At 40.0% G+C, this 18,844-nt stretch overlaps 1 pseudogene; it reads right to left on the bottom strand.

The window, feature by feature from the left end:
- Positions 1 to 1,537: 1,537 nt before the first annotated feature.
- LOC126076448 (proprotein convertase subtilisin/kexin type 5-like) overlaps positions 1,538 to 18,844 on the bottom strand; it is a 33,073-nt pseudogene continuing 15,766 nt past the window's right edge.

Consider the following 18,844-nt stretch of genomic DNA (forward strand, 5'->3'; position numbering starts at 1 on the left):
AATCAATAAATTCCTTTGGGTAAAAGTAATTTCAGTTATAAATTTTTCATTGGAAGCCAGGAAAGTGCTATATAGCACACTTTCTAATTAGTCACTAGTTTTCCATGCTATAAGATATATATACAATTGACTAAAGTGTAAAACACTATACTGGAGAGTGTTGTCATTTTTTTCCTGTTTATTCTCCCTTCCTTAAAAAAACATGCCGCGTTCACAGCTGGCGGGTCCTGTTCTGTAGCCTAGAACACTGATGCCATGGTCACATGATGCTGTTAGACCCATGTGGATGTCACACCAAAGCTGGTGCCTCTATCAAAAATCAGGGTTTGGAACACAGGGTCTGAATTATGCAGATATAAAAAGAGAAGTAGCTCACTGGAAACCCTATGGGGCAGTTCTACTCTGTCTGATTGGGTCAGTATGAGTCATAATCGACTCAACTGCAATGGATTTGGTTTGGTTTTGGTTTTGAATAAGAGAAGAACTCAGACACCAGCTGAAAGGATAACTGTGACCATAAGAATTAGCACCAAGCTGGTTCCTATGAGGTGGAGGTCAACTATAGCCCGTTGTTCTCCAGGTTCTCCACCATTCCCCCCATGGCACTCTTTGTCTATTGGCTTCAATAATTCATTGGACTAGTCACAGAAAACTCATGCAAACAACATAACTGCAGTAACAACTTTAATCATAGAGGATATAAACAAAGGATATGACCAGAAAGGAAGATATGCAAAGGGCAAGGTTGGGGAGGGGTCCCAGCATGGGGCCTCAGTATCTAAAAGAAGACCTGCTTACATCTGAAAAGGGACCTGTTGGACCCTTCCCCAAACCAATATTTATTCTCATCCATCAGGAAACTTTCAAATAGGAAACTTAATGATGTCACTTTTTAAGTTTTGCTATTGGTCGCTCCTCTCAGCTCTTGGCTGGGGTTCAGTCTTTACGCTCTGCTGCCACCTCTGGGTCTGCTTTCTGTCTCTGCTTCTGATACTGCTGCCACTGCTGCCTCGTCTCCACTGCCACCACATGTCTACTTGGTCTGGAAGAGTTGCAGGGCAGGGCCTTTTGCCCAAAGAGATGTGCTTCCCCCCACGCCCCCCCCCGCCCCGCCACCCCCGGCCCCGCTCCGGCCAATCGGGAAGCCCCATCTGAACCTCTGTGTTCTAGGGCTTTTACAGGCTAGCCCACCCACTCCTAGTTAATTACAAGGTGTACTCCCTAACCAATTATGGTAAAGGTTAGATTGGGCAGGGCCCCCCAGCCAATCCCAGCAAAGGTCAACTCTACCGTGGGTCATAAACCAACCAATCACTTACAAACACTTACGGGGATAGTAAACCAACCAATCGCTTGCAAGATTGCTACTCAACCAATCTTTTTCTTCTTTTTTTTAACATACACTGTTCGGGCTCGTGATTAGGAACTCAGATATGAACTCTCACACGTGGGCACTGTGTCTGTGGATAAAAACACATACAGTAATGCTCACACACATGCCTATGAGTGGAATGGGATGGGGTGGGGTGGCCTTTGTTTACTTATAGGAATAGCTCTCATCGTGGTATTCCAGGTCATCTTCATCATCACCATCCAGCAGCCCGTATTTAAATTTCCGGTAGAGGATGCTATCTTGGCCCATCTGGGCGATGTCATCCCTGCCATCGTCATCGTAGTCCCGGTTCCTGTACTCAATCACCTGATTTCTCTTCACAGCTGGTGCTTTGACGATGGTGGCCCTCATAGGAAGAGAAGCGTCGTTCGGGTCAGCCACCCATTCATACCCAGCCTTTTTTTGTTGGCTGGGCTCGGCTCGGCGATTTCCTCCAGACAAGCACCGCTGCCCTGAGCAGAAGCACCAGCATGATGAAGGAGATGAAAAGCAGAGCTGTGCTGGGGCGCTCAGCTATAGGCTCGATCTCACTTGTTCGAAGAATGCGCTGCTGGATGGTGTCCTGGCAGTCACAGTACTCTTGAATGTTGATGGGATTAGAGGCAGTACAGCAGTGGAGGCAGTGGCGGCAGTGGCTGTCATCCATGTGTAGTAACAGGTTGGCGGGGCACATGGTGCAGTTCTTAGCTCCAGGGCCCCTGCATTCCACACAACTATCGTGGCAGTTTTCACAGTTAAATTTACCTCCCTCTCCCACCCTGTACTTCCCTGTAAAACAGTCCAAAGTGCAGATTCCTTTCACGAGGTGGTAACTCCACACACAGGACAAGCAAATCTATGCTCCTTTTCCTCTGCATTTATTGCACGTCGTATGGCATCTCTCGCAGGCCTGTGTGCTCTGGTCTGCATGGTAACGCTCTGGGCAGGTGCAGTAACAGTCTCCTTTGGAGCGGAGCAGAAAGAAAAATGTATAGCAGGACAGTCTACAGGCTGCGGGCCCCAGTATGCCTTGCAGCTCTTATTGCATCTCTCACACTGGCCAGTGGAGTTTCCCGCATAATACCCTTCCCTGGACTGGGGCAGGCATTCCTTCCCCAGCTGGAACCAGCCGGGTGGGCAGGACTGGCACTGCATGCTGTGCCTTCCCTCACATGTCCTGCAAGAGCTGTGGCAGGGGCACACCGGTGGCTCTCCTCATCAGCACAGTAGCCCTCAGCACGGTCCTCCACACAGGTCATGTTGAGAGGAAGGCTGTCCCTTGGGCAGGTGTAACACTGGCCCTCGGTGGGCACCAGCTGAGACACTTGGTGTGACAGGGCTTGTACCCGTAAGCCTCCTCATCCCACTACTCCACGTGGGTGCACTCCTTGTAAGCCACAGAGCACCCATGGCTGTTCTTCCTCAGCCTTCTTGGCAGGTTGTGCAGGTCCCCAGTGATGTGCAGGACTGGCCTGTCTTATGGCTATCTTTGCAATGGTTAGTTTCTCTTTCAAAGTAAGTCCCTGCTGGACACTTGTCCAAACATTGCCCATCATGCATAACCAAGGATGTGTTGGTGCAGAGGTCACAGTCATCCTCATCAGGGCCACGGCACTACAGGCAGTCTTCATGGCAGGGGACACACTGGCTGGAGTCTTCATAGAAGCCTCGGGGACAGGACTGGTAGCACATGTCACTGTACAGGAAGAAGCCTGTCATGCACTCTTTGCACGTCTCCTTGTGGATGTAGTCCTGGCACATCTCTGGGCACCGCCTGCACACGCCCTTCACAGGCACGTGTCTCTGAGAGCAGGCTTCACACCCATCTGCTCCAGCATGAAATCTTCACAAGAAAAGCAGTGGGTGACTTTTCCTTCACACAGACTGAGCTGCAGCATTCACAGAGACCTGCTTCTGCATAAAAGCCCTCGGGGCACTTGGAGTAGCACCGGCCATCATGGAGGAAGAGAGGATGCTCAGGCTAAGTCCCGAACTCTTTGCAAAGATTGGCTTCGGAGCAAGAGACACAGAGCTCTGTACGGTTCTCACAGCTGCCACTCCTTGCTGAGAGCCATGTGCCTTGGGGGCAGAAGGAGTCAGAGGCCTGAGCCAACAGGTACACACCTTTTGGACACAAAGTACACAGAGCTGCAGACCCATTACAGGTTTTACAAGAAGAATGACAAGTCTGGTGTTTTCTCAAGATGTCTCTTTTGATTTGAACTTTCCACCTTTGTCGTTCTTGCAGCAGGTTCTTCACCAAAGATGGGCTTGCTGTGGGACAGGTTCATTCCAGAATTTGCCTTCTACTTGGGTCTGGGCAGGATGGACACATTTCCCGTGCAGCAGCTGCAGTCTTTCTTGGCAACTCCTGCATTCGTCCTAGCCAAGGCACATGCAGGTTTTGCGGGCTCTGAAGCAGGGCTCACATTCTCCCATTTCTGGATCGCTACAGAAGCCAGGGCCACAATTCTTCACACAATGGCCGCCCAAGAGGAAGAAGGCCTCTTCACACCAGAAGCACTCATTTTGGTCATAGTTGCCACAATTGGGACTGCTCTCTTTGCATTCAAATTCTTCACTGTAAGTTTTTTTTTTTTTTTTTTTTCAGGACAGGTTCTATAACAACGGTGTTTAAACTGAGTGCCGTCTCCTTCTGGGTACTTCCTGAAGTGGTTTCCTGTACTCTGTGTTTACTGATCAGCAATGGGGGTGGGGCAAATCCAAGCGGCGCAGGTGTTGCAGTTCCCAGCAGGCCCAACCACCTCAGCCAGCCAGGAAGCTTGGAGGTGGAGCAGCAGGAAGAGGATAGGGGGTGGGAAAGCGTGTGTGTATCTCTGGTTACTGGGTGCTCCGTCTCCTGCTGAGAGCTCCGTGAACCTGCTTTCCCCTGTTCCCCTCAACCAGTCTCCGACTGGAATCCAAGATGGTGGATCCGTGCTGTGTTAGCTGAAAAGGAACCTCGGCAAATATCTCTTTTCTATCCCAGTCCTCTGTCAGTTTCTTATTCCATTCGGTGTTTAGCTGAGTTCTTAATCTCCTCATTTGACACTTTGGGTTCCAGGAATGATGTTTGTCTCTGTTTTGGTTAGTTTTTCAGGTCTTTGCTATGGAGGCATGATGTGGTGCTTCTGTCTATGGCGCCATGTTGGCTGTAAGTTCGACCAATTATTTTTGAAGAATTACAAACCCAGGGCTAGAAAGGCCGCATAAAGAAACCCGTTGCTCCGCAGAAGGTATTAGAATTTGAAACTGTAGGTTTATGCAGAGTTGGGGTTGTAATGGACACCATCGAAACCCAAAGCCGTCATATCCAAGTCACGAAGGGAAACAAATTAAAAGGCTTGTAATAGATTTTACTTTGCAGAGAAGCCAATGGAGACTAGATGAGAAGCCATGCAGACACAGAAAGTCCTGAGCAACATAAAGAGAAATACAAGATTCTTTAGATCTATGAGACTAGCTGAATTTCTAGCCATCACTACCATTATATTTTTCTGTAAATATCTAATAACCTTTTATCTTGAGGTAAAATGATACTTAACCAAATATGCCCTAAGAAGAAGCTAAGGTTTTAACTATTAACATACTTAGCCATTTGTGGAATGGGTTATTTTGTCCCACCACCTTTCAACACTTGTTATAACCGCTTGGTCTCTCTCTATTCCATGAAACCACCCTCTCCTCATCAGCAAACAATGGCATCTGTACTTGGATAGTTGAATTCTCTCTCTGTCTCACTGTTATTTCTCAATCAAAATTTTCTTATGATGTGCCTGCATCTTACCTGTACTACTGCTATTGTAAAGTGGATTTATGCTGATATGGAGGTAACTTGTACAAAGTTTAAAGTTTTTGTTTCAGAATTTGTGCAATCATGTAACATCCATGACTTTTGCTATACATAATTAGAATATTGCATTAAGATTATTTTCCCCTGCAAGTAACAAAAAGGGTATAAAGTGTGAGTTAAAAAAGTAGAACATTAATTTGTCTTGTCCAAAAGTAAGGAGGAAATTGAGCCAGGGAATGTGGGTGGCTTCTGGAAGCTGAGAATGGTTTCTGGTCAATAGCCAGCAATTGAAAGTGGAGCTCACTTCTACAGCTGCATGGAAATGAATTCTGCTGACAGCTTGAATGAATCTGGAAGCAGATTCTCTCCAAGAACCTTTAGGTAAGAAGTCATACCAGCCAATACCTTGGTTGTGGCCTTATGAGATGCAGAACAGAGAAATTACAGTTCTTCCAAGTTCTTACTCACAGAATTGTGAGGTAATAAAGGGGCATTGTTTTAATCTTCTACGTTTATAATATTTGTTACACAGAAATAGGTAACTAATCCAGAAAGCAAGAGAAAATGGGGGGGTGTGGATGTCTTTGCAGAGCCCTGATGGCACAGTGGTTAAGAGCTTAGCTGCTAACCAAAAGGCAGGCAGTTCGAATCCACTAGCCGCTCCTTGGAAACCCTATGGGGCAGTTCTACTCTGTCCTATATAGGGTCTCTATGAGTCTGAATCAACTTGATGGCAATGGCTTTGTTTGTTTATTTTGGATGTCTTTGGAGTACTCAGTTTATAGTGTCTGCCACAAGACAGTTCTATTTATCTATTCACATTTTTTTTACACATAAAATATGTTTTTACTTAAGTTAATATTATAGAATATCACATCACTATTGTACACAGAAAACTGGTTCATCTTTCTTAACTAGAAGATAACATTAAAAAAAAAGCAAAACAAAAACTAAGTAGTGTTAATAGAATTTATCTGAACACTATTGTCTGACACAACCTCAGGCCAAAGTCCACTTTCTCATTGTTGAAAACCGGGATTAGTTAGTGCTAGTGAGGTGTGTTAGACTTCCCTGCAGGGGCACAAATAATTTGTGTTTGACTGCTAACCAAAAGGTTGGCAGTTTGAATCCATCTAGCAGTACCACAGAAGAAAAGCTTGGTAATCTACATCTGTAACTTTACAGCCAATGACAAGCCTATGGACTGCAGCTCTACTCTGAAGGATATGGGGTTGCCGTAAGTTGGAATCAACTTGACAACAATGGATTGTTGTCTTTCTTTTTTTTTAGACAGGTGTTAATAATATGTTAGAAAAAAACCAAAATGGGTTTTTTCTTGACAAAATCAGAAATAAAAAGACATGAAAAGGAGAATAAGTTTGTCAATAGGAGTCATGACTCAGTGTGATTCAATGCCATGCCTCCATACCACCTAAATGCATCCTCCTTTCTACTAGAGGTAAGGTTACCTCTCTTTGGTAGACTCTAGCTTCCCAGGCTCTGTTCTCCTAAAGTAATCCATACAGCAGCCAGTTCTCTCTGATCTGCTGAATGGAAGGCAAGTTTTGGGAGATGTTTTCTAGAACTATTCCTTTTACATTAATAGTTCAATCCTGGGAAAATTAGTATTTTTTGTTACATTTACAGTTTAATTACTTTAAAGTTTAAATGGCCAAATAAGAAAATACATAGGTAGTTATATATCCAAACAGTGAAAAAATCAAGCAGATATTAATAAGCCAAGAACTTAATGTATATCACATACTCACACATAGAAATTTATGTATTTACAAACAGAGAAGAAACAATGGAAGGAAATGCATCAAAACACTTACAATGGTTTTCTATTGGTGGGAGGATTACCAGTGATGCTAAATTATTTTTAGTACATATATCAGGTTGTCAATAGCGAGCATATATGACTTCCATAATTCTAAAAACAACTAAAATTTATTAATATGTATATGCAGAAATGGCAGTAATGTTTAGAATCAAGACCTAAAATGCCTGCAAAAATTGAGGATAGTGGCAGAAATTTCTAATAATTTGAGAAGCCCGTTGCCCATTGCCATCGAATAGATTCTGACTCATAGCAGCACTGTAGGACGGAGTAGAACTGACCCATAGAGTTTCCAGGGGGCACCTAGTGGATTTGAACTGCCAACCTTTTGGTTAGCAGCCGTAGCACTTAACCACTACACCACCAGGGTTTCCATAATTTGAGAAAGGAAAGTAAAATTAAAGATAAAAATGGGTTTTATTACCTATAACAGAAATTGCCCGTCTGAAAAGATGTTTTGAAATGTGTTTGGGGCACCTCAAATAAGTTCATCAAGGATAGCAATTCATGTTTCAACAGTAGAGTATAAGAAAAAAAAAAACAAAAACTTAGTTATAGGGGACAGAGGGGAATGATCTGCCAAAAAACATAGATATACATTAAAAACATATAAATGTTATGAATAAAATTGTCATAACTTTGATGGTGATATTGAAAGTATTTTTGTATTTAAAAAAATTCCCAATGCTCTTAATTGATTAAATGATTTTCTAATTCATAACTAAAATATGTGGAAAAAAGTTGTTTTCCTTATAAAAAGTTTATCAAAAAGATTTTCTAAAATGGCTGTACTTTGTTATAGTGAAGTTAAAGTTGACAGTGGTAATTTTTGGAGTTCTTATTAATGTTCACATAACCCATTGATTCTGATTGTAAAGGGATATAAGACTTGTATACTACATTTACATGACTAGAAGTGGGGGTAAATGTTAGTTAAACAAGTAAGAGTGATATAAAGCCATTTTTATTTTCATCTATCACTTTTAAAGTGTAAGGTTTCAGCTTTTAAATATAAACCAAATAACTAGATTCAACATACTTGTCTATAAAATAAGTTTATAAATTTTTACTGATTATGTGTTCAAAGGAATTTTTGCACATACTGAATGTGAGAGGAGTTTAAATAAGATAAAGCACAGTGCTGATCTGAGGGTTTAAGAATAATTTTGTTGCACAGATGGGCTATCAAGCTTGGCTTTGTATTGGGTATGAGAAGGAGAGATGCAAATTACAAAGGCTGCACATCCACCTGTTTGCTTTGGAAAGACCTGAGCTAGACTAACACTATTGGTCTCTCGTAAGGCACTCACTCATTTCTGCCCAGGGGAGATTGATGATCCTGGGAGAAGGAAGTGGGTATGTGGGATATAACAATTCCTGGGTTTACTTGGGGTCTGCCTGGCTGAATTTATGTTTTGTACATATGCTCCAAATGAGTATCAGAAGAAACTCTGAAACTTGCTCTTGAACTTCGAGTAGCTAAAGAGAAAGGAAGAAATGAGGAAGTAAAAGAGCCGAACAGATTACAAAGGGCCATTGTGTTTTCAGTCACCTCCTATGGATGTGAAAGCTGGACAATGAATAAGGGCGATCGAAGAAGAATTGACACCTTTGAATCGTGGTGTTGGCAAAGAGTATCGAATATACCATGGATTGCCAAAAGAATGAACAAATCTGTCATGGAAGAAGTAGAACCAGAATGCTCTTTAGCAAGGATGCAAGGATGGCGAGACTATGTCTTACGTACTTTGGACGTGTTATCAGGAGGAATCAGTCCCTGGAGAAGGACATCATGCTTGGTAAATACAGGGTCAGTGAAAAAGAGGAAGACCCTTATGGAAATGGATTGACACAGTGGCTGCGACAGTGGGCTGAAGCGTAACAGTGATTGTGAGGATGGTGCAGGACTGGGCAGTACTTTGTTTTATTGTATGTAGGGTAGCTATGAGTTGGAACCAACTTGATGGCACCTACCAACAATAACAAAATAAGCAAAATAAGTAAAACCCATTACCTTTGAACTGGAAATGTCAGTGTGAACTCATGATTTTTATTTTTGTAGAGTAGAATTTCCTTGATCTGCGCAATATAAAGGTCTAGAAGCAATGAAAACTCAGTTACTATGAGATTCTCTATTACCAAGCGATAATCTCTATTATCATTTCCCAACAAAAATAATAGGAGTTTTTAAGAAATGTCTGAATCCAGGTCTGGGGACAAAAAAGTACAAAATTAACTTATGACATTTTGCTGTTCCTGAAAGAAAAGATTATAGCAAAGACTACTGGAGTCATATGAAAGGACACAAGAGTAACCTGGTAGATTTCGAAAGGTGGGAAAATTTTATTTTAAAAATAATATTTACTACAACATACTACACTTAACAGACCTGTTGCCATCTAGTTAATTTTTACTCCTAGTGACCGTATGCGACAGAGTAGAGCTGTCCCGTAGGGTTTCCAAGGAGCAGCTGGTGGATTTGAGCTGCCAGCCTTTTGCTTAGCAACAAAGCTCTTAACCACTGGGCCATAACATATCAAGCACACATAAAATACATAGAAATCTATAATTCTTAATGATACTTAAATAAATTTTAGGGGGTCACCTTATTATTCATAATAATGACTACAACTACTTATCTTGAAAAGTGCTAAATAAAGAGAAAGAAGGGAGCACTGGTTTTATTCTGTGCAATACAATGGGTTTCTGTCTATATATGATCTTTTAGAACTTGGGTTTATAATTCTGCCCACAACAATTGGCTGGAGCATGATCTTACAAGGGGTTGGTTAGTCCACTATGCAAATAGGGTGTACACAAAATCGCTCAGTAGAATTAAGTAACCTTGTGGGGCCTTGGTTGGTCACTATGCAAATTAAGCAACTGTTGTCTACTGCAGGGATTGGTGGGTTTTGTTATCCTCCTAGACTTACAGGGCCAATACCACAGAGGTTGACTGGGACCTCACTACCATCAAGAAGAGTCTGGAGTAGAGTGTGTCCTTTGGAACCGGGGTCTGTGTGCTTAGAACCTCCTAGACAGAGCAGAGAAAGGGAGCTTAACACTGGAGACTGTGGGAGACTGCAAGAAATGGCGGCAACCACAGCACAGCCTAGCAGCAGAGAAATGGTGGCAGCAGTACAAGTGGTGGTTACCAGGAGACCAGTGCAAGGCAGCCCAAGTGGGCTTGCCAACCCACTGGGCAAGAGAGAAATGAGTGCCTTCCGGCAGGAGGCTTGCTGGCGGAGTAGGGTGCTTCTGGGCACTTATCAACAAAGTTAAAAAGCTGTAACGCTTGCCCAAGCAAGGCAAAGCCAAGAGAAGGCCCACCTGTGGGTAGATACGACCAAGAAGAATATGAGAATCATCTTGGTTGGAAGCTGTCCTGATTGAAGAACTGTATCTGATCTCCTCAGTTGTATCCTGTTACTTCCAAGTTGATCCTGATTCAGAGTTGTACCTGTAACTTCCCTAAAAAACCACATAAAAGTATGGACTATCAGTTCTGTGTGGCCATTGAAATGAATTATCAAATCAAGCAGAGAAGTAGAGAGTGTGGTGGGAAGATCGGCTTGTGTCAGAAGTAGTGAAATGTTTGGAAAGTGGAGCTATGTTTGATCTCTACCTCATCGGAATCAGCTTTATGCTGATGGTGATTCTCATTCCTTCCCCTGAAGTTAGGCAACATCTGACTTTAGGGTACACTCTGTGTTTCAGAGTAAACCATAGGTAATGAGAGAAATTCATCTTTATAGGAAAAAAAAAATCATAGTTAAAAATTCAGGAAGAATGATAGAACTTTAAAAAATTACTATTTTGCAACCTCTAATGAAATGATGGATCTAGACACTGATCAACAATGGATGCTAAAAATATTTGGTGAAAGACTGATGGGAAAATTTATGAAAGAGGAATAAGTCTGTTTATTACTTTTTTATTGCTGCCATAATGAATTGCTACAAATTTAGTAGCTTTAAAAAGCAAAATTTATTATCTCATAGTTCTGTAAGTCAGAAATCCAAGTATAGTGTGGCTCAACTAGTTATTTGCTCTGAGTTTCAAAAGGCAGAAATCAAGTTATCAGCAGAATTGCATTTCTTTCTGTAGGCTCTAGGCATGAACCTTCTTCTAAACGTATTCATGTTATTGGCAATTCAGTTCTATGCTGTGTGGGACTGAGCTTCCCATTTACTTTCTGGCTTTTGACTAGGGGTCATTTACAGCTCTAGAGGTCACCCACATCCCTTGGCTCAGGCTGCCTTCCTCCATCTTCAAAGTCAGCAATGCAAGACCTACTCATTCTCTTATTTCAAATGTCCTGACTTCCCTTCTGCTTCATCTGCCGTATCTCTCTTACTGCAGCCTGAGAAATTCCTCTGCTTTTAAGGGCGCAGTGATTAGATTGGGTTCATCCAGATAATCCAGCATAATCCCCTATTATAATTACATCTGCGAAGTCCCTTAACAGCAGTATCTGGATTAGTGTTTAATAGAATAACCAGGGGAAGGGAATGTTGTGTGAACATCTTTAGAATTCTTGCCACCACTGACGACACTCGAATCCACTAATCAATCTTACAGTTACTAAAAGTGGGACAGCAGGTATCGTATGGCTCCTGATATGTTGCAATGAGAAGTGCATAGCAATGTCACAAAATGGACCCCTTGACTCCTTATCTTCTGGAGAATATCAGTTATGAAGATCTTGCAAATTAGCATAGTCCCTGTTGACACATTCATGGACTCACTGGTCCTTTGCTTCAAGCAACCTCATGGGTTACCAATCAGTCTAAAAGTAATCTTCTTTTGGCTTAGTTTCTTGATCAAGTCCCAATTAACTGACAAATTTGGGTATAATGTAATCTAGAACACTTGCTGAGCAGAGGCTATGTGTGGCTAGTTACATGTATTGGGGTTTGGGGCTGGCGGGTACCCCGAATGACATGTTCTGTACACCCTGAAGCAAGATGAGTGGTAAATGTAGTAGTCAGATTCCAAATAAAGGTATAATGGGTTAGAAATATTTGGAGGCTATCAGCAGTAGACAAACAGAAAGCCCTGGTGCTTAACTGCTAAGTGAAAGGTTGGCAGTTTGAGCCCACCCAGCGACTATACAGATGAAAGACCTAGTGATCTGCTCCTGTAAAGATTAGCGTAGAAAACACTATGGGCTCTACTGTATCACCCGAGGTCATTATGAGTTGAAATCGACTCAGCAGTACCCAACAGCATCAACAGCAGACAAACATTTTAAAAATTCATTATTTAAAAACTGAGGAAAGGAACAAAACAGTAATTAGAATTCTAGGAAAGGTTGTTTTGTTCATTTTTTGTTGCTTGTTTGGTTTAATTTCCACCATTAAAGCATTCCTTTGCTTGTTTGAAGGAGTGACTTGAAGGATATGGAAAAAAGATGAACAATTTTGGAGAAGGGAATCTGTGATCTATTCAAAGTTAGGACAAACTGTAGAAATTTAATTTCATTACCACTTTATTCCTGGTGGTAATGAAAACGACTATTAAATCTATGAGAAACTTTTTGATATAACCAAAAGTACTGATGGTTATATACTTTCGAAGATATATCCCATTAACAGTGCTTTTCTGTTGGAATGAGAGTTGATGTAATAGCATCTATGTTTATTCAACAGGCTAGGGAAAAGGAAGATTATTTCAGTTCACATAACACCCTATTTGTTTGGTTCTTATTCTCTTGGAAACCCTGGTGGTGTAGTGATTAAATGCTATGGCTGTTAACCAAGAGGTCAGCAGTTCGAATCTGCCAGGCGCTTCTTGGAAACTCTATGGGGCAGTTCTACTCTGTCCTATAGGGTTGCTTTGAGCCTGAGTGGACTCGACAGCAGTGGGTTTGGTTTTTGGTTTATTCTCTTAGCTTGATATGATAGTATGTGTTGACTCTTAATAGGAACATGGGCTCTATATTAAAAAAGCTACTGATCATAAAAATAAAAGGTATTTGGAATGCTGTATAAAAATTCAATTTTATATGGCTTTCCATGACCTTGTGTCATAGAGCTGATTTGCTAAAAAAAAGTCCCTACAATTAAAGATAAAATCTAAGACTACAACTTTTTTCCTCTCTGAACTGATCCTGGGAGCCTGGTTTCCAAGAGGTCAAGGAAGTACAAGTCATCAGATTAGCTATGTGCAGATGGGGGCACAGAAGGGACCAGACAGGTGAGAGGAAGCTTGTGACAATCTTTTATAAGGCTCATCACTTTGACTTGTGAAGATGAAAAAGATACCATCTGTGCCATCATTCTTGTTAACCTTCATTCTGAATAGGAAAGATGAGCTAAATACTGAGAATAAGTAAATGAATTCAAAACAACATTTGAATCAGGGTTATGAGAAACTGTCTGTCATGTTTACATGCTTTTTTGCATATTATCTCTACGACTGAAAAGCTGTTTGTTTTGTGGGAAAAGACTAAGCATCAACTCTGATTTAAATTTAAAACTAGTCTATTTTAATCACTAAAACCACATTGTTTATGCTAGTGAGGTAAGTATTAAGTAATATTTAACTATAGTTCTTATTTTTCATGTCTAAGTAATTCTTAATAACAATCAGGGAAACAGTAAGTAATTTTGATTTTTACATGTCATTTAGCAAAAAAAGAAAGGCAGACATTTAATGTTAATTAAGGCTGTAAAGATTTTCACTTGGTTTGACTAAAATTATGAGAGAATAATACTGACTTTTATAACTGCTAGTTTACAGTTGTTTGTTATTTGATTGGTTTTATTTCTCAGACCCTTAAGGCATTCTCATTTATTTCCTTCCTCCTATCAAACCCTGCTCCAGGGAAGAAAACCAACCCCATTCACATCCTTAAGAGTCAATGTGAATATATATTTGCAGTCACAGTAATATCTTGTTTTTGTGAGTGTCTAAGAGAAACTTAGACCATCCGTTTGACCAATCTGTATTCCCTGTGATTTCTATATCTTATATTGAACTAAAGAATTGATGCCTTTGAATTGTGATGTTGGCGAAGAACATTAAATATACCATGGACTTCCAAAAGAATGAACAAATCTGTCTTGGAGGAAATACAGCCAGAATGCTCCTTAGAAGCAAGGGTGGTAAGACTTTGTCTCACATACTTTGGACATGTTATCAAGAAGGATCAGTTGCTAGTGAAGGTCATCAGGCTTGGTAAAGTACAGGGCCAATGAAAAAGAGAAATTACCCTCAACAGGATGGATTCACACAGTGGCTGCAACAGTGGGCTCAAGCATAACAAAATTGCTTGCGAGGACGGTGCAGGACCAGGCAGTGTTTTGTTCTGTTGTGCATAGGGTCACTATGAGTAGAAAACAACTCGACGGCACCTCACAACAACAACAACAACATATTGAACTAAGTATCTGTCATTTGTTTTGTTTCGCATATATCTGCCCAGTTTCCTATCTAGATTGTCTTTCCTCTTCTCTAAAAAAAAAAAATTTTTTTTTATTTTTTAATATATGCAGCATTCTTATTAAATGTATGCTTTTATTTGCTAGCTGATCTAATTATTTTATTCACGAGATCCAAGTCATATTCCCTAGCGCAGCATGCAAGGTTCTTTATAATTTACCAGAAACTAGAGTCCAAAGTCTCATCTTTGATTTCATTTCACAACTATGTGTCAGCTGAAACTATAGTTTTGCATTTTCTTACACACTAGTCCACGGCTCAGGATGTAAACACCTCACCCCTCCCCCTCCGCTGTTCAAAGGTTAACATTTAATATCCAATCCAATTTAGTCCACATCTTCCCATTATTTCCCACAACTCCCCTAGCATCTTCATTTTGCCAGAGCTTAAATATTCTCACATAACTTTCTCAGAAAATGTGAATGGAAGGTAGAATTCCCGATTCCTTGAATGTCTGAAGATATCTAGGTTGTTCGCATAGTTGATTGATTTCAAAATTTAAATAATAGATTTAAATAATTGAAGAGAAAATTTATTAGCATAGAAGTGTGTTTTTCAAATTTACTTAGACATTTAGTGTGATTCCAGTTAAATTCTAAAATTTAGATAGAATTATGTGATTACAAAATGCCCCTTACATCTCATGCACACACACATCTCTCCCAGATTTGATACTATTTTGTTTTTAATTGTAGTAAGTTGGAAATAATTTATTATAAAGAAAGTAACACACTTTATAAAATCATTTACTCATATGCCTATCATCCCCTTCTACACTAAAAAAAAATTGGTAAAATAAACTGTATCCTATAATTTCTTCTGAATATAGAACATTGTTATAAATAAATTATTCAATGGATAAACTTCAGGTAGTAAGAATTAAGGAGTCCCTAGGTGGCAAAAACAGTAAAGCACTAACAAGGCTGGCAGTTTGAATCCACCCAAATGTGCTTTGGAAGAAAGGTCTGGTGGTCTGCTTACAAAACATCACAATCATAAAAACCCTGTGGAGTACACAGTTCTACTGTGTGCACATTGAGTTGCCATGGGTCAGAATCAACTTGATGGCAACTGGTTTTAATAAAAATTAATATTGTTTTTGACATATTAACTCACTATCACTTCATGTTCATAGTCTCTCAGTCCAGATAAATAAGTTAACAGAATGGGGGAAATACCTCCTAAGAGCTAAACTCATAAATTATTAGTTACATCTGAACATTTAGAAAATTCAGTGGTACCTACATCTCAGATTCTGAAAATGGTCATTTTTTTACTCTTTGGAGACTATAGCACTATCATTTCTAAGTATATAATATGTGTGTATTTCCTGAAACCTTGAGACAAAAAGTGTCTATATTATGGGTGTTTTTAAGAAAGTGATTGAAATATATATTACCAAGTCATTATGAAGAATGCAATATAATCTCATATCTTGATGAAGGGAAACTAGGAAAGGTGGGGAGTCCTGGCATTAGAGCACAAATAATAATAAAAAACAGGCAGATACATTCATAGAACAACCACAATTTAAGTGGGGAGAGACTAGACGTAGTGTCAAGATTTAGCAATTTGGTGGTAACTGGTGAAGGGTAAGATAGTACACAATACTGAGGAAGTGAGCACAACTTGACTAAGGCAAGGTCATGGAAGTTCCATAGACACATCCAAACTCTCTGAGGGACCAAATTACTGGGATGAGGCTAGAGACCATGGTCTTGGGAGATATCTAACTCAATTGGCAGAACATAGTTTGTAAAAGAAATATTCTACATCCTACTTTGGCGAGTAGCATATAGGGTCTTAAAAGCTTGTGAGGAGCCATCTAAGATACTCCACTGGTCCCACTCTGTCTGGAGTAAGAGAAAGTGAAGAAAACCATGGACACAAGGGAAAGAGTCCAAAGGCCCAATGGACCACAACTACCACAACCTCCACCAGACTGAGTCCAGCACAACTAGATTGTGCTCAGGTACCACCACCGACTGCTCTGACAGGGGTCACAATACAGGTTCTCAGACAGAGCTGGATAAATATGTAGAATAAAATTCTAACTGACCAAAAAAGACCAGACTTCTGGTCTGTTAGAGACTGGAGAAACCCCTAGAGTATGGTCACTGGATGCCCTTTGAACTCAGTACTGAAGTCACTCCTGAGGTTCACTCCACAAAGATTAGACAGACCCATAAAAGAAAATGAGACTAAGTGGGCACACCAGCCTAGGGGCAAGGACTAGAAGGCAGGAGAGGACAGGAAAGCTGGTAATGGGGATCCGAAGGTCAAGAAGGGGAGAGCATTGACATTTCGTGGGGTTGGCAACCAATATCACAAAACAGTATATATATTAGTTGTTTAATGAGAAACTAATTTGTTCTGTAAACCTTCATCTAAAGTACAATTAAAAAAAAAACAGATTTAGCAATTTCAATTTTTCAATTGGGAAAAATATAGATACGTGACAACGACAATTGTGTAGGCAATTATCTCATTATTTTGTTAATATAAATATGTATATATGCTTTCTATGAACCAAGCAGCAGGGCTAGCACATGAGCAACTAGGTGTTCAAAGTCAGACTGGTGAGAAGTTGAGCAGTTTGCATATGGGCAGCAGTGAACCAGCTGCTGAGGAAGGGTTCAAGGACAGTGTTAGGAAGTGTAGTCTGGAAATGTGGTGCGTGCACAACTATCAAAGCAAGGGAACATACAAACACAGGGAAGTAAATTATTTGAGGTTTCTTGATTTTATTCCTGATTTATAGTGTTATGAGGAGTTAGGAAACAACTTGGAAGGCAGCTTCATACTCTTTTTTTCCCTATGATCACATGCAGGACCAAAGGGAAAATTTAGTGCATTTGGTCATCTGTGTACCTGCTATACTTACCTTATGTCATGGTCTTGGCTGTGATCTTCATTTTTCTCCAGTTTCTGTTCTTAGCCCTTTTAATGTACTTAACTCTGAGTAATATTCTGCCAAAACTTATTCTTATATGCCCAGACATCTGTTTCTATTGTTTTCATTCTGGAATTTTATTCAGAGGTCTATGTAGAGTAAGCCAAATTTAGAGCTTCTAATAATTACCATATGTTTAGGAAAAAATAACAAATAGTAAAAACTAGTCAGAAGTGTTCTATTCATTCAAAATTTACTCTTCAATTCTTAGTAAAATAAATCATAAATATGAGATTTCCCCAAATATTTATAGAGCATTTAATTTGGATATAGTGCGATTTACTCAATGTAATTTTTTAAACCATGCTTCCAACAGCATAAAGCAAATCCATTATACACACATGAATATTAAGGCACATTAAAATTTAATTAATCTGAATATTCTATTTTATAACTATATGGCTCTAATACTCAATATGAAAAAACTCATGGAATTATTAAATGTGTTCATATATATTAAATTGGATTAAAAATTTTCAGCTTCCATTCTTATCTAAATACTCCTTTGCTATATTATGTTACATTCAATAAATTATAGACTACGATCTCATATATCATATGCAAATTTTCACAAATGGGAACATGCTGAGAAGAACACTCAGAAGTTTCTCTTTATCTTTTCTGGTTTGGAATTAAGGTATCTGATAAAATTGTTTAATATCATTAACTGTTGAGCATAACTTATTTAATCAGTTATTTATGTTTTATTCATCGTCTGCTGAAAGAGGATCACAAGAAACATAAAGCGTAGTATAGATCCTTTTAAGGTTTATCTCTTGATGAGACAAGGCAAAACTCAGTATTCGTTAATATAGAGTCTGAATATCAGCAGTTATGCCATGTTGCTTCAGCCTCTTTGCTCTAGATCTTAGAGCGAAAATGCAAATGACTAGTCCAAGGAGAATCAATTTCCAAGCCTAGCTGAAATGGGAGACTCATTATTGAATCAAGTGAGAGTGGAGAAGGAGAAATAGGTGAGACAGAGTAGGACAAGATTTTACAGAGCCTTAAATTTCAATGTGACTTCTAATGACCTGTGGGCAACAAAGAACTGTTAGAATTTTAGTAGGGAATAGCATGAGAAACATATGATTTATCAAGGTTGTTATTGTTGGGTGCCATCAAGTTGATTGAGATTCATGGACAGTCTATATGATAGAGTAGAACTGTCCCATAGGGTTTCCTAGGCTGTAATCTACATGGGAGCCCTGGTGGTGCAGTGGGTAAGAGCTAAGGCAATCTGCGACTGCTAACTTAAAGACTGGCAGTTCAAATCCACCGGCTGCTCCTTGGAAACCCTGTGGAGGAGTTCTGCTCTGTCTTATAGGATCCCTATGAGTTAGAATTGACTCAACAGCAATATGTTTGGGTTGTTTTGTTTGTTTGCAAATGGAAATGTATTTTCTCCCATGAAGCTGCTGGTTGGTTTCAACCACAGAC

The sequence above is a fragment of the Elephas maximus genome, chromosome 4, assembly GCF_024166365.1.
Source record: "Elephas maximus indicus isolate mEleMax1 chromosome 4, mEleMax1 primary haplotype, whole genome shotgun sequence".
NCBI lineage: Eukaryota > Metazoa > Chordata > Mammalia > Proboscidea > Elephantidae > Elephas > Elephas maximus.